The sequence below is a fragment of the Lissotriton vulgaris genome, chromosome 11, assembly GCF_964263255.1.
Source record: "Lissotriton vulgaris chromosome 11, aLisVul1.2, whole genome shotgun sequence".
Classification (NCBI taxonomy): Eukaryota; Metazoa; Chordata; class Amphibia; order Caudata; family Salamandridae; genus Lissotriton; species Lissotriton vulgaris.
The window spans coordinates 759,192,930-759,215,411 of NC_141699.1; positions in this window are offsets into that span (position 1 = coordinate 759,192,930).

Here is a 22,482-nt window from a genome sequence, read left to right on the forward strand (position 1 = left end):
CATCTGACTAGTGCACGACTGACTGGGTACGAACTGACTCTGCTTGCACCCCACATCACATTGAAGAGATGTACCACCCTGAATCCAGCCACGCTGTTGCCCCTACCTGAGAACGATCCAAATATGTCCCCTATACATGACTGTGTGACCCTCACGGATGAACAGACTAGGAGTAGGGTTGACCTCCGATACACTGCCTTCCCAGACCCTGACGGAGAGCTATGGGTGGATGGCTCTTGCATCAAACTCCCTGACGGCACCACCTCAGCTGCTTATGCTGTTACCACAGCCCGAACTGTAGTAGAGACCGCCCGCATCACACAACGATCTGCACAGGCAGCAGAACTGATTGCCCTCACATGAGCATGTATCCTAGCAGCAGGAACCACAGCAAACATTTACACCGACAGCCAGTATGCCTTCGGGGTGGTTCACCGTTTTGGGCGCCTATGGAAAGAGAGGGGATTCCTGACCTCACACGGCACACCCATCCGACATGGAGATCTAGTCTCCGCCCTGACTGAAGTGGTCCTCCTTCCCAAACAACTTGCAATAATCAAATGCCAGGCACACAAAAAGGTGACAGACCTCATTGGGCAGGGGAATGCACTGGCCGACATTACTGCCCGAACCACAGCTGAGAATAGGACGACAACACGCATGTACGTGACTAGGTCACAAGCAGAAAAATGGACGGATGCTAGGGAGACTATTAGGGACATCCAGATGGCCAGCTCACCACAAGAATTGACTGAATGGGCACGGGTGGGATTGAAAGACGATGAAGGCTGCTGGCGGACCAAAGACACGATCAAATGGTTGCTACCCGACTCGTACCTGATCCCCATACTGACCATGGCACACTCCCCTGCACATATAGGATCTGCCCCTATGGCCGAACTTGTCTCCAAAGTTTGGCACAATGACAAGATCACAGACTCTGCTAAACGATTGGTCCAACAATGTCTGATATGCCTGCAACACAACCCTGGGAAAGGAGCTGTAGTACCCCGGGGAGGGTTTGGGGTTCCCAATCACCCATTTGAAGTCCTACAGATGGACTACATCCAACTCGAAAGATGCCAAGGCCTGAAATATGTACTTGTTGTCGTGTGCGCATTTAGCAAGTGGGTGGAAGCCTACCCAACTCGCAACAACACTGCCATTGCCACTGCAAAGGTACTATTGAAAGAATTCTTCCCTCGCTACGGCCTTTGTTGAATTTTGTGGAGCGACAATGGCCCCCACTTCGTAGCCGAAGTTATCCAACTCATCTTGAAAGGGTTGGGTGTAAAACAAAAATTTCATGCAGTCTTCCACCCCCAATCTGCTGGACTATTTGAGCGACGGAATGCCACACTGAAGCTCAAACTAGCTAAAATAGTGGCTACCACGGGACTGAAATGGCCAGACGCTCTCCCACTGGCATTGCTATCAATGCGTTCCACCCCCACCAAACACCATTTGACCCCTTACGAAGTGGTTTTCGGCCGACCCATGAGTATCTGGTCTGCACCAAAACCAACATCCATTCACGACGTCCCGGACGTCCTAATGTCTGACTATTTGTACAATCTGACTTAGACACTGTCTGTTATCCATCAACAGGGGCTGCATGCCATTCCCGATGCTTCCAGAGGCCCCGGACACGACATCCAACCCGGAGACTACGTACTAGTCAAGAACTTTCAGCGAGCAAAGAGTCTGGAACCCTGGTGGACAGGCCCCTGGCAAGTTTTGATCACCACCCAAACAGCTCTTCGAGTGGAAGGGAAGCGTAATTGGTTGCATGCGCACCACTGTAAAAAGATCTCCTCAACCCTGACGATGACCGAAGACGTGGCCACCCAAGAAGAGCTGCTGGACAAAGATCGACCATCCCTGAGCTGTTACCCTGATAAAGAGACACTTGAACTGACAGAATTCCCCGATCCCACTGTGCCATCCAGAGAAGGGTATAACCTGCGACGAAAGGAGGGAGCATCGGCTAAGCAGACCACTGACTAAGTTACAATTCTCAGAGCGGTGGCCTAACACTACCAAGGCTGCCAGGAGAGAAGCCAAACGAAGTTTGTGGTTCTGCCCGCTACCGAGCCCCTTGAAGGTGATGGAAGCGCCCGACACGAAGATGATGGAAGCAACCAGACATCCGAAGACCCACTACAGAAACCCAAAGACTGACAAAATACACAGCTCAAAGACTATTGCCCTTCTTATCGCCCTTCTCTTTTGCCTCCTCCTCATGACCGCCCTCTGGATCGTGGAAGAGAGCACACCAGCTCATAAGATATTTCTAACCACTGCACAGCCTACCACAATGAAAGAACACTACCTGGTCTCTCTTTCACCACAACTCCGAGAAAGACGTAAGGAGTTTTGGAACAACTCCTTCGTGCAGTTGCTGCACCAACACAGCCTTGCCGCCAATGCCACAAACTGCTGGATCTGTGGGTTGTCACCCCCACGCCACTGGACATTCCATCCCCTTCATTCGCTCACCTTTCTCCGTTCACGGCTCCTGCCTTGCCTGGCTGATCCTCTTGCAAGAAAGCTACAGGGATAATGCCACTGCACTGTCACGAGAAATGCGCATGCGCGGCCGCCCGCGCATGCGCATTAGTATTCGAAATGGCAGCGCGAATCCAGGGACGGCGAGAGGGAGCCCCGGGGACGCGGCGGACAAGGTAAGTGTTTTTAAAAGCTTTCTATCCATTATTGAAGTATTTAGGGAGGGCGGGAGGGAGGCGGGTGGCGGCCGGCTACGCACCGTCTGCGGAGCGCGCGTAGTGCCGCCTGGCTACGCCCGCTACGCAAAATGCGTAGTAGACGGCACTATGCACACTCCGTGCACGGAGCGTAGCTGGCCGCCCACCCTTAGTATTGATACCAATTGTCGTAATATGTGGATTCTGCCTGGGTGTTTACTGCTTGCCACCCCTGTGCTCACTTTGCGCTAACTGTATCTGCCCCAAGACTTTGGACTTTGAAGCCGAACGCATGAGAGCTATGTACGAAGTAGAAGTCCGAAAAATAATGGGGATAGACATAGATTGACAAGCTGGCTAGATATGTTGAAAAGGGAGGACTGTTAAAATCTAGTTTGTGACATCAACATTATCAGCGCCATCTTGTTCCCTTTCAGGCTCATATGTGCGCGTAAGTAGCAGCCATTTTGAATATCATGGCCTCTCTGCCCACTGCCGATAGCCAGCGCGTCTTTCTCTCTCTCCCTCTAACCTCGCAAGCACCCCCCCACACGCTGACCTCCCCCGCTCTCACATGCTTGGGCCATAAACCTCCCTTTCAGCGCGACCCTGCCTCGGAGTCACACCCCGTACCCAGCCAACACCTCCCTCCATCCCTTTCATGATCATACATCCTTTGATGAACCCCCTTTCCTCTGTGCCCAATTGTCCTGCTCGTTCCCAGGCCGCCACCTGGCCCTGCGGATACAGTTTATTGCCCCCATACAGTAGGAAGCTTCCCTCTTCAAGGGATCTACAACTGATCAAGGCCCCCACCCCATGAGATCCGATCAACCGCACACATTCCGGGAACCGGCGGAATGTCCAGCTGCGCGATAGTCATCACCTACTGTGACCGGGGTGGGGACTTCTACTGTTAATGTATGTGTGAACGGGCTTAATGCGGGGATTCCGAGGATGTCTTTCGATACTTCAAAGTATTTACAAGAATGTGCCACATGTATTAAACTGTAATAAAGATCATAAACCTGTATATAAGAGGCCAGGCCTCAGAGATGCGTTTAGAGCACCTCGAGAAGATACCCTGCTGTCTGATTTGACGTGTTCTGCTCCGTCGGAATAAACTCCTGTTACTTTTGACCAACTGAATTTTCCAGAACACCTGTAAAAAACTCTAAAATCTCTGTTACCATGACAACATGGCTGCATTCTAACCATTCCACTTTTCCCCTAGATGTTCCCTATGCATTTTCTTGAATCCCCACACAAGTACGGTGCGATTGCCGTCGCAAATGCTACTCATTCAATGGTGAAACGAGGCGTACACACGCACGTTCACTTGGGGTACGCTCTGCTCGCGTATGTCAACAATGCAATAGGGAAACGAGGCGTACACACGCACGTTCACTCGGGGTACGCTCTGCTCGCGTATGTCTACAATGCAATAGGGAAATGACCTGTACACACGCACTTTCACTTGGGGTACGCTCTGCTCGCGTATGTCTACAATGCAATAGGGAAACGACCCGTACACACGCACGTACCATTGGGGTATGCTGTGCTCGCGTATGTCTACAATGCAATAGGAAACCGACCCGTACACACGCACGTTCACTTGGGGTACGCTCTGCTCCGTATGTCTACAATGCAATAGGGAAACCACCCGTACACACGCACGTTCACTTGGGGTACGCTCTGCTCGCGTATGTCTACAATGCAATAGGGAAGCGAGGCGTACACACGCACGTTCACTTGGGGTACGCTGTGCTCCGTATGTCTACAATGCATTTGGGAAACGACCCGTACACATGCACGCACCATTGGGGTACGCTGTGCTCGCGTATGTCTACAATGCAATAGGGAAACGACCCGTACACACGCACGTTCACTTGGGGTACGCTCTGCTCCATATGTCTACAATGCAATAGGGAAACAAGGCGTACACACGCACGTACCATTGGGGTAGAGTGCGTAAGACCTGCTTAAGTGAATGCATGTGTAGGCTGCGTTCATGACCTCATTCATGGCACCATTGGGAGAGTGACCCCAGGCAATCACATGGCAGGGATGTAGTATAGAGTCATGTTGAAGATGTGGATGTATACATCAGCATGGCATCCTCCCATCAGCAGGCCCTAGGTGTGGCAGACAGTGAAGAAGCACAGGAAATGTGATCTTGTGACACAGTTGATGTGTGAACACATGTGTTTCACATAAATCCAACACTTCTCACCTGAGTAACGTCTTGAACATATTGTGATGCACATCAACACTGGAATGGCACACCATTCAGTACAGGCAACCGTCACATGATGACAGCAACATGCCCACTGTCACAGATGTCAAATTAACGCCCAGAATGACCCTGTGTGACCACGTCATGTGTGTGCCATGTGTGAGATAGTGCATGCTGTTTGTTTCTGAAAGAAACATGTTAGTATTAGATTCCTCACCTTAGAATATCCCCATGCATCAGACTGGATCTGGTAATTTGTGCTTATCAGTACCCTTGTGCGTTGGTAGGCGTCGAATGCGGATCCGCGTCTGTCGTCGGCGTCTTGTGCGCCGTGATGACGTTGTCTGAGTACTTAGCCGCCGCCTCCGCCTCCGCGTGCTGATGTCAGGTCTTCTTTTGCCACGCCAGCAGCACAGATTACAAATAAGTGGTACCTTAGTAATTTTGTTACTAAACTTTGTACAATCCCTTTTGATCATTTTACTTGAGTCTTCGACTCTGGACGATGCCAATAGGGATGGCAGGTTACAAGCCTTGTGAGGATTGCGACCGACTGATGTCATTGAGTGACCCTCACCGTTGGTGTCTCCACTGTCTCAACGTCAACCACGATGACAAGAGCTGCTCTGACTGCCGGGCCCTGACTACTGAAGCTAGGCGGGAGCGATCCCGCAAGCGGCTCGGACTCCAGCAGTTGGCCCCGCACCGCAAGAGGTCATGGTCTGGAGGGAGGTCGAGGGACCGGGCGCGGGGTCAGAGCCATCAGAGCTCCGGGAGTCGACATCACTCCTCCGGGTCAAAGTCGTCAGGTAAGCACAAGAAGTCAAAGAGACATCATCGCTCTTCCAACTCCCCACGATGCTCGTGCAATGCGTCCGGGGGTTTGGGTGACACTGCCCAAACCCCCTCTGTCGGAGTCGTGGGCGTCGTCGCCTGCCGCACACCCTCTGGTACCTGGGCAGCATGGGACGCCAGAAGAGTTAGAGCGCTTCCTCATGGCCATGAGGTCCCTCGCTCCTCCAACGGGCTCCGCCACGGCTTCGGGCCCAGCGGACCCATCTGGGGGACCTAGCGGGTTGGGTGCTTTGTCCCCAATGCAGTCTGGTGCTTTGGCTCTGACGCCGCCGGCGCCTTTGGCCCTGCGCCGCTTAGCCCCACTGGATCCACTTCTGGATCCTGGTCGACGCTGGATGACCTCACAACCTCACCGGCAACAGTCCCCCAGGTGTCACCTCCGGTGCCGTCCTCGGGCAGTGCCGTCCCCGATACCTCACTCGATCAGGCTCTGGCGTGGGAATGGCGTTGCTGGACGCCGCTTTTGACGCCGCTTGTGAAGTTTAACTTCAACGAGCCGGTCACATCTTTTGACAACCCTGATGATCAGGAAATGGGTGATGAGGAGTATTGGGAGGGGTCTGAATACCCTCTGACACGTGAGTGTCAGTCCCAAGAGGACTGGACAGGTGGACTGGGGGATGCGAGTGGTCTGGACACCTCGCCAGACACTGGTTTTGTCACAAATCCTACCGTGGCTTGGGAGGAGGGGGAAACCTACTGTGTGGTGTTGACGGGGGCGGCCAAAGCCTTGGCCCTTCATCTCCCACTTGCGGCCGTGAGGAGCAACCTCCTCACTGAGGTCCTTAAACTGCAGTCAAGCTCGGCTGAGCCTCTGCTGCCGTTTAATGAGACATCGAAAGACGCTATTTTTTGCACTAGGTCCAGTCCCGCACAGGTTTGGCTGTAGATAGGAACGTGGCCAGACGCCAACACCCGAACCCCGTATGACCCATGTTTCCTGTCCACCCACCCCACCCTCTAGAGCCTGGGCATCCAGGCCTCAAAATTCACAGACCGCATTCCAGTCGGCTCCTCCGGACAGGGAATCCATGAGGTATGACCAGTACTGCAAGATGGTATTATCCTCCCTGAGTCTGGGACAGCGGTCTTCCAACATCACATGCCTCTTGGTACGCTACACCCACTCTCTGTGGGACACGGTCACGGAACTGCTGCCAGAGTTCCCGTTGGAGGTACGGGCCAAACTCGGCCACGCCCTTGTAGAAGGCCGAGATGCGGCACAGTAATCGATCCAGTGTGGGCTGGATACCACCGACTCACTGGGCAGAGCGATGGCAACCACGGTGCTGATTTGTTGCTAAGCCTGGTTGAGGTCCACCCAATTTTTGGCCAATGTCCAGAATACACTGATGGACATGCCGTTTGATGTCCGTTGCCTTTTTGGCAACAAGGCAGACCATGCGCTTGAGCGCTTTAAAGACTCCAGGGCTAAGGCCAGGTCCATGGGCCTCTCTGCCCCGCGTCAGCAAACTGGTACCTTTTGCTCATTTCGTGGCCAAGGAAGGGGTGCCACGACATGTGCTGCCAGCCACGCACCACAGACTAACATCCAGCGTGGTGGTGGCTGTGCTAACCGCCGTGGCGGCAGTCGGGGACAACGGCGAGGTCAGTCCACACCTTCGCCCGCAGCATCTGCCAACAAACCCTCCTAGTCCGTGCTTTCAGGCCCATGTGACGCCAGTGGGGGGCAGGGTTTGCCATCACCTCCACCACAGGCGCACTGTCACATTGGACAGGTGGATGCTGCAAATCGTCACAAGGAGCTACTCCCTCCCCTTGAGGCAACCCCTCAAGCCATGCCACCGCAATACCAACGTGTATCGGGGGATCATTTGCAACTTCAGCTGGAGGAAGTTACAGCCATCTTGGCCAAGGGGGCCATCGTGCGTGTTCCTGGGCCAAAAGTAGGGTGAGGTTGCTACTCCCACTACTTACTGGTACCCAAGAATGCCGATGGGGGCCTACGCCCTATCTTGGATACAAGGAACGTCAATGGCTTCCTCCGGAAGGAGAAGCCCAAAATGCCGACACTGGCTCAGGTCCTAGCTGCCCTGGACCCAGGAGACTGGATGGTAGCGTTGGACTTGCAGGACGCTTATTTCCACATCCCCGTCCTGCCGGCCCACCGGCGCTACCTGCGGTTCACGGTAGGCCACAAGCACTTTCAGTTTACCGTGCTCCCCTTCGGCCATACCAGCGCACCACTGATATTCACTGAGGTACTGGTATCCCGAGCTACTCAGTATGTCAGTCGATCCCCCGGTTCATCTGCCTCTTCTGGAGGACCTTCTGTCCCAGCAGCAGGGGACGGTCCTCCACCCATACCTGTACTGTCTCCACCTCCATGCTTGGAGATTGTGCGGCGACAGTAGAGGCCATTTGACTTTCCTCCTGAAGTCTGTAACATCAATCTTGCAGCCAGGCGTCCCTCCACAAAGTCAGTATACGCCTGCAGGTGGACCAGATTTGTGGCATTGTGCACACTGAAGGCTGTGAACCCTCTTTCTGCACCTCTTCATGAAATACATCTCTTCCTTTTTTCTCATGCCCAGCACTATCAAGGGCTACCTTCCTGCACTTTCAGCCATACTAAGGCTGCCTGATCAACCTTCTGCACCCCCTGCACCTTTATAACTCTTAAAAAATCCTTAAAAAAGGACTTACCCGTTCCAATGAACAGCAACACATTACAGCGAACAAGTTCTGGGAAAATAGACTAAAAACAGCACAAATAGATGAGGGAATAGCAGGTAGTCATAAAAAAATAAAATGGCCGCTAAATGAAACAAAAAAAAGACTATCTCCCCATATTAATGAATGGAAATATTGTAGAAATGTCAAATAATTCTATGACAAAATGTTTGCAAATATCACAGTCACGGAGTGGAGCACTAAGAAGATCCCTCAGGGAAGGGATAGAACCTGTGAGAGGTCCACAACGCGAAGACCTGTGAGAGGACAACAATGAAAAGATCTATGAAAGGTCAACCAAAAGAAGGAAAATTGAGTCCTAAAGAGAGGACAGGATGCAACCATGGAGGTCCTTGTGAAAAAAAGATCACAGCAAGATGCCTGGTCAGGAGAGACAGAGGTGAAGAGAGTCAATCCTAGGGCTAGGATATGACCAGGAAGGTCCAAGGGAAGTGTACGTCACATGGAGAGGCCTGGCCAAAAGGAAGAAGGTAAGAAAAAGAAGATGGGAAAGGAGAAGAAGAGTGTGGCATGAGGCCACAGCACTAGAGTGTGAAAAAGATGATAGAAGAAGAGAAAGTGTGTGATAGACACCTGTAACACCGCACACTACTAGAGTGGAGCCCTGTGCCTGAGAAACACCCAGATGTCAACAAGGTTTCTTTGGCGCCATGGGAGGCTGGCCGCCCAGAAACCATCTGTTTGCCCCAGTGAACCAGAGGCCTGCTGTTGCGAGCATTCTCTACCATTGGACCATCCACCCTTGGAATTGCACATGAGGCTTGGACTTGGCCTTGTTGGGAGTTCGTCAGTAACCCCTTGGCATCCACACTGCCATTTGTGTCCAGAGTAGTGTGGTGAGACTATGGAGGAGTACCGTGATGTTGGGTGCACCTAGCTGCATCAGTCCCCTCATCCGGTCTTACAAAAAACCAGAATAGACTTAGTGGAGTTTTTCTTTTGTTATTTTGTTCTTTCCAAAGATTGGACTTGTCGTCCCTTTTCAATAAAGTTTGTGAGGGATGTAGTGATCAGCTGGTCACGGTTTAGTGTTTGTAAAGTAATGTGTTTCCATCTGCCACTCCTAGAGGGCGGGCTTCCACACTCACGTAAAACCAAACACCCATCCATCGCAGGTGTCACTGGTCAGGTGACCCTGCTAATAAAAGGTGCCGGCGCAAGTGCACTGGGCTATTTCCAGACGCTATACCACTGTGTCAGGTGTAATACTGCATGAGGGCCTAGGGCCTTAACTCTTACATTAGGGATACATGGCTTTCCATCAGCAGATTTTGCTTTTGAACACTGCTGATATCAGCAGAGATCTGCCTGCTGGGTTCATTCCTGTGACCTTCAGATATTTTCAGAGGGCACCCATTATCCCTCTGAGTAATTCTCCTAACATAGCCCATGAACTTCAGTAAGCCCGAGTGCAAAATATAAATATAAAGGTGATCCCAGCAAACCCAAATCCCAGACTTTTCCTTCCCTCTCCAGAGCTACTTCTCTTCATAAATGCACTCTCACCCTTGTATTTGAGTGTCTCTCCTAAATTGTGATCCCTTGCTTTCTTTTCTTCTCTCCCTTGCCTTTGACTATAAGGCTCTGATGCTGTTGCTTCTAGGCCTTTCATGCCATCTCTGTGCCAATAACTGAAAATAAATCTGGAAAACTGGACATACATTTGGGTTTCATGGCTTTTCATGTCCAAACCTGGAAAATGTCTTGGTAGATGCAAGATACGCAATGAAAAGCCACGTAAAGGAATCTAGGAGACTGCTGCATCTCTATAGCATGCCTAGGCACAGTACATATGGATGCCTGTTTCTATAATCTTCGCATTCTGTACGCACTTTGAGGCAGATTCACAAGCCCCTTGCAAGAATTTTGCACTGTCATTGTGTCAATTTTTGTGACGCTTCAGCAGCGTTAACAATGCAACACATTGCGGCCCATTTACAACGTGACGCATCTAAGGAGATGAGTCATGTTGTAAATCACATTATACCTGCGTCAGGTATAATGTATGCAGGGTGTGCGTTCCCACACAGGAAAGCCTCGTAGAAGTGATGCAGTGAAATATACAAGATTGTACTGCGCCACTTTCAGGATGCCACTGCCTCGAAACCTTACGCCGGCTTGAAGCAGGCTCAAGGAGTGATGCAGTGCAAGAAGTATAGGCCTCCCCATGCATTGCTGGAGTTGTGTCATGCTTGTGACTTGACTCCAGTAATGGGTGACTGCTGCACCAACAGATGGGTCCAAATTTCGGACGCATCTGTCAATCCTTGTGCTATGGCGCGCCGTATTGTAAACACGGCGCATCCATGGTGGTGCAAGGGTATTGCAGGCTGGTGCAGGGAAACTGATGCCTCTCTACAGAGGCGTCAGTTTATTGTAAATCTGCCCCATGGATTGGAGGGAGGTTGAAAAGCTAAAGGAGCAGTGAAGAGGAGCAGGCACTTGATGCTGGTGACGAAAAAGGATACATGGATATGTGATGAATCAGCTAATCAGACTAAGGGCTAGACAGCAAACAGAACAGGTCAGAATATTCACTGTAATTCTGCAAATCCGTAATAAATTTACCACCTCTGGGATTTTTGGTAGTATCGCAAAACAGGAATAACATACTGATATGATGTTACCATCCATGTGTCTGCAATGAAATCTGCAAAGTTAGTGTCATTTATTCTGATTCTTTTAACAGATGTACAATGCCGCTGTTGTGATATAACCACAATTCGTAATTGAGTATTAGTTTAAATCAGAAAATTGTCATAAATGTATTGGAAGACACAATAACGCATCAGTTTAAATAGGAAAATACAAGGAAATGTGAGGTAATCTGCCAATTGCTTCTTTCACATGAAAGCTTCTTTGAATTAGGCAATTTTTGCACCCTAGTTCAGCAATCCAAAAATACATCTGCCCAAAACGAAATTCTCCCTTTTACACATCACGCTCTTTGGCTCCCTACTCCTATACCAGCACGTAGGGGTGGCTATAGAGCTGCTCTCGTCCGGTCTGACAATCATTTTGCCCCCGTACTCCCATGGCCACTTCCTCGGATTCCCTCACAACCACGGACCACCGGGCAAAAGCTCCCCTAATCTCTCTATAGCCCTCACTCACATGCATTTCATTTGTTTTAAAGCACTGTTAAAGGCTGGCTTTACTAATGGCATAGCATTTTCAGCAAAATTAGGAATATATCATAGATCATCCATCTGACTGTTCAATTAATCATAATATAATCTGTTTATGCATTTGATCTTATTCTCTCCTTCTGTATGAACTGGTTTACTAATTACAGTTTATTTCCCTTTAGGTTTTCATCCTATAATCTGAGGAAGAACACCAATAACATTTTTGTGGTCTGATCTTCCCTTTTGTCTGCTGTTTCTGGTTCCAATTGTGCCATCTTCCTCATGTGGCTTTACCACGCTCAACTATTTGTTTGTTCTGTTGGTATGTCTTTTTTGCTATTCAGCTATTTATGTTCTCTGTCTTCCCCCTTTTTATTTATTTTCCTACCTTTTGTTTCTTTACTTTTATCTTCCCTATTTTCTTTCTGTTCGATTCATCTACTTTTCCTCTCTATAGTCTTATGTTCCATTTTTTATTGCTTATTTTTTTCTGTTTTTAATCACAGTCACATTGGCACTGGTTTTTGGTAGTTAGTGTTATACACAGTATGTTCGATATTTTCTTATTTCTTCTTACATGATTTTGAAAGTAATTTCATGGAATATTAAAGGTTTGAGGTCTCCTATAAAGAGACAGAGGGTACTTTTTCAGCTGTCCGCATTAAAAGTAGATATTATATATATTGGAGATAGAGGTTAACAAACTTAATATTAAACGGGTTGGTCATACTTTTGCCACCTGGGCACGGGTAAGAGCAATAGTGTGGTCATACTTTGCAACAACGCTTCAGATACTCAAATCCTCTTCCAAAAATCTGATTCAGAGGAAAGATGGTTATCAATCTCTTTACTTAAAAATAAATACTTAAAAATAAAATACCTTTCACTATTTCGAATATGCTCCTACGCATTCTGACAGATCATTTCTGCCCGATATTTTGACTGAATTAATGACAATTACTGATGACTATTTAATTTTTGGTGGCGTTTGTAATATGATCATAGACCCATTTATTGATCTCAAATCCAAAACAAATGTAATTCCTTCTTCTATGCATTCACAATTTGTGTCCACTATAAAACAAAGATCTTAAATTGACAGCTGGAGGCTTTGTAATTCTAGATATAGTTGGGGTAGTGGGGAGTAATAAAGGTTCATCACATACCATGAATGGGTATATTTTTATATGCTCTTTTAAGAAATATTGTTAAGATATAATCAAATCAAAAACAGATTAATAGCTCAGTTACATAAATGTATACATTTGAAAACTAACACAGATAAAAGCGCTGTAATTGCCAAAGGTCTGTAGTTGCCATGAATGAGGAGAGGATGTGGTCTCACGGCTAGACTGCTGACTTTGGAGCTGGGAAACCAAGGTTCAAGCCTCGGGGTTGACTACACATCCTGTGATTCTGGGCAAATCACTTAATCTCCCTGTGCCTATCAAAAACAAAAAAATGTGTTCTTGTGTAACGTAACTGGTGCTCATGTAAAGCGCTTCAATACCTTTGGGCGATATATAAATATGCAACAAAAAAAAACTTAATTTGATAACATGAATTAACGTAATCAAAACACTGTAATTGCCAATGCTCTGTAGTTGCCTTACAGCTTCTTTTTTTAAACCAGAATCAAATATTCTGGTGTAAGAATAGATGCATCCTCAGTTTTAATCCCTTTCATCATGTAAAAACATGATTTTCTTCTTGTAGTTATTTTCGTCTTGATATTTAACTAGGACACTCCATAATATTTCATAATTTGTCTTGGTCCCTTCCTTCAACTTAAGTTCTCCAATGGGTGTCTTAGTCTCTTCTATTTCCTTATTTAGAAGCTCCATCTTAATCTCAGCTTGTTCAATGAACATGATCATTAGAGGTGGCTTTAATTTTTCCCCCACTTTTCATCCTGTTCTACATCTATATCTTCCGCAGCTCGAAAGATAGTGATTTGCAGCCCCTAGGGATCCTGCCAACTTCCAAGTAACGCTTGAAAATGAATATTTTCAGCCGTTTTTGGGATTCTTTTTAGTAATTCGCTCTAATTTCAAGAAAAGTTCCATAGACCTCTTGGTGCAGTTGAAACACTCACCCGGCTTCACTAGTTGATTTGTTAAACAAAATATCTGCTAATGTCTCATGTGTCTTCATGGAGTTTGCCATTATCCCAATAGAGAAAGTGTTACAAAAACAACTAACACATATTCTTAAAGCACATAAACTCAAGAGTCAGTCAAATAAAGGGCAATATTATGTAAGCAAACTCACATCGATATAAACCTAATAGATTATATTATAGGCAGCAATGCCACTCACTAAAAAAGTGACCTAATATCAGGTAGATAAATTGAGCCAAGGCTCTGCGCACTCACCCACTTGTGTTATCCTAGTGACAAAGATTAAATCAGATACAGTGAGGGTAGTGGGGAGTATTACAGGTACATCACACATCATGAATAGGTATTGCCTCTGTTTTTATTTGCAGTTTTTAAAGAAATATTGTTGAGATACAATCAATCCAAAAACAGAATCGCTAAGTTTCATAAATTGTAATCCTACACTACTCATACTCTACTCTACACATTTCATTTTTCTCCCCTATACATACTTCTCAAACTAGGATTCATTATTTTTTGTTTCCAAACCTCTCGCAACATGTTTTTCACGCAGAAATTGGATCTATATCAATATCAGTTTATGCCTCTGTTACATTAGATTTAGATCGTCTCCCAGTAGGCCTGCATACCAAATGATGGAGATTTGCTAATTCTCTTCTGATCAATTCTACTTTTACGCATAGTTTTGAAGGTTTTATGATCAATTTCTTTCAAATTCATGAAACACCACGCTTTTCCACCCAGAATTCTGGGATACTTTTAAGGCTGCCTCAAGAGATTTTATTTTTGCTTCAGATCATGAACCATATTAGAAAATTGGAACAAACGTATTACACTTCTCCATCTAAAACATGTTTGGAAGAGTGGCTTAAAGCTAAATTTGAATGTAATAAACTTTCTCTGGAAGATGCTGCCTCATATCTTCATAAATCCAGTGCTAATTATTATGAACAACAAAATAAGGCTGGGAATCCTCAAGCTAGTTATTTAAATTAAAGAAAGATTGAGTCAAACTAGATTCCATTTTGTGAGATAGTAACAACATTTACACGCAAGCATAATATGCTATTAGTAATAGCAGCAACCCAATACGAGAAATCAACTCAGCTGATTGAAGTTACCCTACGATATACTGGGTAACTATTTCTTCCAGCATCAACTGCAAGTCCTTCCTCACATTAATCAGTACCTCTCTTTTCAGTGTCGGATAAAGGTGTAATATTTCTTCAGGGCAATGATGTGTCGAAAGCCATGAAGGATCCGTAAAGTGTCACAAAATTCTTTAGGAAACAATTGTACTAATAATTGGCACCAATCTTGCACCTGTCCTTTCCAACAACCAACACATAGGGCCTGATTTAGATCTGGTGGATGAGTTCGCTCACAACAGTGACAGATATCCCGTCCACCGAAATATAAATCCAATAGGATATAATGGGATTTATATTTCACCAGGCGTTGTGATTAGGTAACCCTTCTGCCAAGATCTAAGTCAGGCCCTTAGTTCTGGGTGACACTGGTCAATACAATTTGCAGTCTGTGTTGGTCACACCAGCCCAACAATTTAAATTTGTATCTCTTAATTTAAATTCAACTTCTGCTGAATAATGCCCAATAAATTCAATAACATTGCCTTCAATTGGTACTGCCCTTACATGAGGCTCCTGCAAATTGCTAACCACATCACATAATAACCCCTTAAATACATATTTTGTAATGGTGGTTTAAGATGAAGCAGAATTAACTATACCATTTAAGCTTTTGCCTATTGTTTTGATGCTGCACAATGAAGGACTCAGCTAATTCTTTACTGACATGCTGTTCATGATTCTAATAACAAAGACCATGTTCGCAACATTGCTGCACTTCTCTTACTCAAGATCATTGGATTCCCTCACTTGAGCCACTTTTGACTTAACAGGTTTCTTTCCATCCTTGCACACTTTGACAACATGCCTGGTATGCCACAAGCTTTGAAGCCTTATTGACAGACAGACATCCTTCTAATGGGGCAATGTTACATAAGCTGCTACAGCTGCAACATGCACATTTACCCTCAGTTTTCCTTTCTTAGCTGCCTTCAGGTTTTACACATTGATTGTTCATACTGAAATGCAGCTACACTTCCTTTCTACTCTCTATATATTGTTTGCACCTTTCACCCATTCCACACATTGTTCAATGGAGTTAGCTGTTTTGATTACCTCATCTAATTTGAGATCACCTGATATTCATAACTGCTCTTGAATTCTTTTGGAGTAGGTATTAACCATTGATTGGTCCATAATCGTCTCCTCCACTGCTGTATTAAAATTACATGAAATAGCTAAACCTTCTAATTCTTCCAGAAATGTCCTCAAATGTTTCAATGGGTTTTGTATAAAAATTTAAAATGTATAGCTTTCTACTGTTATACTACTTTGAGGTTGGAAATGTTTGTGAAGACTATCCATACCTCAGCTGTGGTATTCATCCCATACACACCCTTCGCAGGTAGTGATCTGCGTAATGTTCTGAATATCTGCTGTTCCTCAAATCGTAACCAATGTAGGAATATACTATTCTTTCTGTCAACAGGAATTTTGTCTGCTTTAATGTCTAACATGGGTGATAGAACTATTATCTCTACCTTTGTCATGGTATTACATGATCACCCTTACCCTACAAAAACATCTAACTTCATGGTGTTGTGTATATGTACTAAAGTAAGTAATATTTAATAAAACTCTTCATTAAATACACAGTACTTAGAAAGATACCTACAGAGCACTTAATGAACATAACATATATTTAATCTGATGAGAAACAGCATAAGGGTGTAGAAACAGACATACTGTTGTAAATATTAAAGTATGCAAGGAGATAATTAAGTTCTGATGCATGTTTTTATAACAGGTCTTATGTTTGCCAAGCATATCTTTGCGGATTGTGCTTTTGCAAGACAGATGATGCAATTTGAAGATTTCCAATTATTTTGAATGCATGAGCATCACAGAAGATTTGCCAGAAGATGAACCCTTATGGGCATATTAACAAGATCTGAAGCATTGGCATTGATGCGTCAGATTTCTTGCTCCTGCCTCAAATGCCCTAACAATGCAATGGATGTGCTGTATTAACAGTACTTTGCTCCATGGCGCAATGATTCACAAATGCATCAGAAGTTCTGCTGCATCTTTTGGTGCTAAAGTGAAGCATTGCTAGAGTTGGTCGTTAGACTGATGCAACTCCTGCAATGCATTTGAACACGGAGGCTAGTACCATGATAAAAGCCCTGCATCAATCCTTATGCCTGGTTTGAGAAGGCAGTATGGATTTTGACGCAGACAAGTCATAGAGTTACACAGTGAAAAGTTGAAAATTTCACTGCGTCAGTTGTACATGGCATTTAACGCGGGAACACCTACCCTGCATATATTATACCTGGTGCAGGTATAATGTGACCCAGGCCTCTACAAACTGAGGCATTGGGCCCAATACGTCAGTTTGTAAATATGGAGCAGTGTGGAGCACTGATTGTGCCGCACTGAGCCAAAACAAATGACGCTGCAGTGGCGCTAGCTCCTTGTAAATACGCCCCTTACTGTGGCTACCCTTAAACAGTGTATGTAATCAAAGCAGAAAATATGACCTGAACATGTGCCCATCAGATATTTCATTTATCATATGTTCGAAGATGGATGAATATTCTCCTAAGGGAAAGGGAAATAAGTTTGAAATTGCGGCACAAGTGAGGGCAAGGTTAATAGGTAATGATTGTACAAATCAACATACAATGGACTACTTTAAGCTTCAGATGACCGATTAAATGTTTTAAAAAAAAAGGAAGGGGTTAGGGAACATCCCTTCAGCTCCAATTGAAAAGCAATAATGTGTTACAGGCACGTAATAAAAAAATGGTCCAATTATCATGGATAAGTGGCATGCTTGCTGGACAGTTTTGACTGACCTCCAAATTATCAGCTTATTCTGGAGTTTGTGGGGTGCAGAGCGCAGTGGTGTTCAAATAGTAATAAGCCTGGCTATAAGGAGTCAACATGAATGGCTTTCCTGTGTTTTTATTTTCACTTTTTAAGGCTTAAGGTTTGGCCATAAAACTGCTTGGTAGCACATTGTTGTGAGTCTGATATTTTCTTTTTAACCCTGGGGTAATTTCCTACGGAGTTGGCGATTATCAATTGCTAAAATATGTACATAGCTGTAGGCAGTAGTCTGCACTATCCTGTGGTTAATTGTTTTCAAAACGTAAGGGACATATGTACAAGAACTGAAGCATCGCTATCCATGCGTCAAATGTCTTGCGCGAACCGCAAATGCAATACATGATGCAAGGATTCACGGATGCGCCAGAAATTCGGATGCATCTTATGACGCTAAATTGATGCATTGCTGAAGTTGGTTGTGAGACTGACACCACTCCAGCAATGCAGCAGAACACAGAGGCAAGTCCCATGTTAAAAGCCCTGCACCAATCTTTACGCCTGGTTTGAGAAGGCGTGGGGATCGTGACGCAGTCAAGTCATAGAGTGACTCAGTAGAAAGTTGTACTTATCACTGCAACAGTTCTACATAGCTTGTAACGTGGGAATGCCTGCCCTGCATACATTATACCTGGCGCAGGCCTCTATGAAATGATGCATTGGGCAAACTGTGTCAGTTGTTAAATATGGAGCAGTGTCAAGCACTGATTGTGCCGCCACTGAATAAAAAAATGATGCTGTGGCGGCGCTAGCTCCTTGTAAATATGCCCCTAAGTGCGCAGCAAACAGTTCTCTTAGGAGCCTACTGGCAGCAGTGCCGGAATGCCTAGTCTGCCACTTTCTTCAACCACCTACAGTTTTTGTCTCTTTATCTCACTACTGTCGGTTCTTCTTCATCCATTCTAGCTCCCTTTGCCATTGTTTTCCTATTGTTCTCTTCCTCCTTCTTTCTCTCTTTTCTTCCTTTGTCTCTCTTTCTCTGGGCCGAAGCCTTATCTTGAAAAATATAGCCCAGTCTCCAAAACGAGTGCAGGTTTCCCTGCAACTTTGGACGCAAATTAAGCGCTGATGAAAGCAACAAAACAAGAACATTGCTGTAAGTCAAGGTGTCATACATAAAAAGCAAGCTTTTGTAATGTTACAGTTTTTAGATACATTTCCTACCCATAGCCTACTCTTACAGACAGGACTGAAAGGAAACCGCAAAGCACATTGCCCTGCAGGGTTTTCTGTCCCTACAAGACAGAGAACAAAAAACACAAGCCACTAGGCCCTGCCTCGCCCATGGGCTTCTAAATGCCACCTTAGGTTTGTGATGGGATCAAAGTGCCCCTCTTGACCCACTAATATTCACTGGTTGAGCTACACCAGTTGGATAAAAATGTAACAAGAAGATATAGGGAATGAGGAACATGTTAAATTCTCTCACATTAACAGTAACTCTATGTTCACTTTCTACAGGGTTGCTATGGATTTGTAATATATTTTCTTTCCAAAAGAGAGGCCTTATGCATGAAAATGCAATTCCCTCTTGTTTTCCATGTTCATATTCTAATCTATTCTTTCAACTGAAGTACTGCTATTTTATTGGCTTGCAGGGTCAAAATCTTATAATAGATTTTAAGTTAATCTAAAACTCAATTTTACATTTAGGACTGGGCCACATAACATCAAGGCTTGTGTGTTGTTGTTATAAATCTGCAAGGTTGCAAATCCCTTGTAAAACATTTAAGTCCTACTTGTTATGACTCTGACACTTCCTGGCACTGGTAGGTAAGCAATACAGCGAAAGAATGCACTGCAGTAATTGCTCCCAGGATTACAACATTGATTTATTTGTCACCTCATTCAGGGGCTGTTCTGCAGCCATTTAAAAGCTCTGTCCTGTCGCCTCTCCTTAAGAAGCCATCACCATGATCCCACTTATTGAATAGCGATTGGCTGATTGCAGGACTCGAGTGACTGTGAAACGTCTTAGAGAAGTCTGAAGTGGAACAACTGCAGCAAATTGTAAAAGTTACCTGGTGCCTTCAGTCTGAATTCCGCCCACGACATGTAACTGAGACAGTTTTGGTTATCTCCTGTAGCAGCAGGCACATGGGGCCTGAATCAAGTCTTGGTGGTAAAGATACTCCATCGCAAGGCGACAAATTAACCGCACAGCCAAGAATGTGGCCTGCCCACTACATATAGGTGTGGACGGACCACCATAAACCCCTCCCAAGGCCCTGCGGAGTAAGGGTTGATGGAGGCAGACCTATAATTTCACCTACCTGATTTCGGTGGGTAGAATTAGAGGTCGGTCTTCACTACCCATCATCATCAGGAAAACCCAGGTAGAAAGGGGCAGTGAAAACTGCTAACTGCTCCCCTTGACATGGGAGTGTATTCCCATGTCAAGAGCTGCATTTCCATTTGTATTTTCACAAAAGAAATCCCTCTTCTGGATTTTTTTGGGAACATACAAAAGAAAACAGATTGATACACGGCTCCCCCAGGTCGACCAGGCCGTGCACCAAACTTCACCAAACTTCACAAATCACTGACAGGTACCGTTGTGATGGTGGTTCATGCCAATGCTTTAAGAAACTATCACCTGCTTGGCAGTCATTTTACATTTTGGTAACTTTGGTAAATTACTCCATCACACTAACGGAGGTGCCGCCAGCCAACTTTTAAATTAGGCCTTTGAAGTATATCTCTTCTAATTTTTCCCTTTGCATTTTTTTAATGTGGGCTGCGTCTGAGGTCTGTGGCTCCCATTTCTGATTCAGCCTCCATGTAGCATCCTTTCTTCCTCACCAGGGGGCATATTATCAAGGGATTTATATCCGCTTTTTGGCTTTAAAAGCCAAGAAAGCGGAGATAAAATGATCTGCCTATTACCTAGCTGTCGCTAACACCAGTTAGCGACAGCTAGTAGGAGATAGCGACCATCTTGGGCCCCGCTTTGCATGTCAGAAAAATGTATCACTAATGACATGCAAAGTGGGCCATCGCTATCTCCTATTACCAACTTTTGGAGATATTTGTGCTAAGTGCAAAAATCTCCAAAAGCTAACACCTGCCCAGGAGCAGTTCTTAGCCATGTTATCCAATGGGAGGTGGATAACATGGCTAAAAGCATTAGCTCGGTAATGCATGAATATCGCTGTTTTTTCAGCGATATTCATGCATTATTGCCGATTTTTATTGCATTTGCGATAAAACTTGGTAATACCAAGGTTTATCTGCAATAAAAATCGCCGCTGCTCGGCGATAATTTTTTCTCGCTAACCAAGCAACAGCGATAATTATCACTATTGCTTGGTAATATGCCCAAAGAACACAGCAATAAAAAAATACAGGAAAGTGAACTTTCTTCTTTATGAAACTTTAGTGTGCTGTCCCTTGGATTTCGCACTCCTATTTAATATATATATTAAAAAAATGTACACCCTGATCATTTCAGTAGGCTACATATAGTTCAGTTTCCACATGCATGATAACAGAAATGTTTGTGGACCAGGGACTACAAGGAGGGCTTTTACATATAGTCTGACGGATCTGAAGATGCTGCTGCTTGTAATGGCTCTTAATAGAGCTAAAATCGAAATTCTCTTGCTAGGACTACAGCAGTTACGCAAATAGTCTAAGAAATCCAATCATTGCCACTTTGTTTGCATGCATCCCTTCCTATACAAAAAAGGATAGAATTTGGAAGCCTTTTGGGATGCCTAGCGCTATTTTTTTCATCTCATGTAAACTCTGGTTAAAATATGCTTCTACCTAAAGCGTTGAAGCAATCCCTTTATATTAACAAGGCCCTTCGTTAGGCTTTTCTTAGAATCCTAATTTGAGCTGAATAAAATTCTGCCAATGCTCCCTATGCAGTACAGCAATCATGCCTACTTTCTCTTCTAAAGCATATAAGAAATACTACAGTGAGGATCATCCTAGAGATCATAAAATGTGACTGGATCTCAAACGGCATCGGTCAACAGCACTGACACATGGTACATCTCAGTGCAAATTCCAGCATTAGCCTCCTGATGCTGTAACCACACTTTTATTCAGTTCTCAAAGTCCAAGGCCAAATAAAGCTGACCTATAAATCTCAGAAGGAGTGAGATGTTTTTGTATGTGTAGGCCCTCACCTTCCCAAACACTATTTACAAACTTACTTATGAGAGGAAACACCCAATTCTCCTGAAAACCACTTTCTATAGAGTGGGGTGTGTGAATGTTTTGAATATCACAATCGAGTGAGCTGATGGCACCCAGGTAAATAGCGCCCACACCATATTTCTTAGATATATCTATGTATCAATATATATCAAAATATTACCTACTGCCGGTTGCCAGTAGGTAGTTATAGTTAGGACCTATTATTCATAGGAAAATCGTAACATTCTTTTCCCAATAACTTTGGCTCCGAATGATGAATTTTCAAAACGTATGGCCCGCTTCGGTCAGCTCCTACGTTGTAAATTTCGGGGTGATTCAAAAAGCGGGGGCCGAGAAAAAAGGGGGTCCCAAAACGTGTTTTCTCCATGTTAATTCCCATAGGAAACTTTAGACACGCCTACAGCCCGAAATGCTGAACGGAATTACACCAACTTAGGCAAAAAGGTAGCCCTTGGTTCAGAAAGAACTCTTTTTCTTAAGTGGTGTAAATCCGTTCAGTAGTTCCTGAAAAATAAAAAAATAAAAGTTTCGAAATATAGAGGCGCGGTGGATCCGCGCACCCTGCCAATCACGATC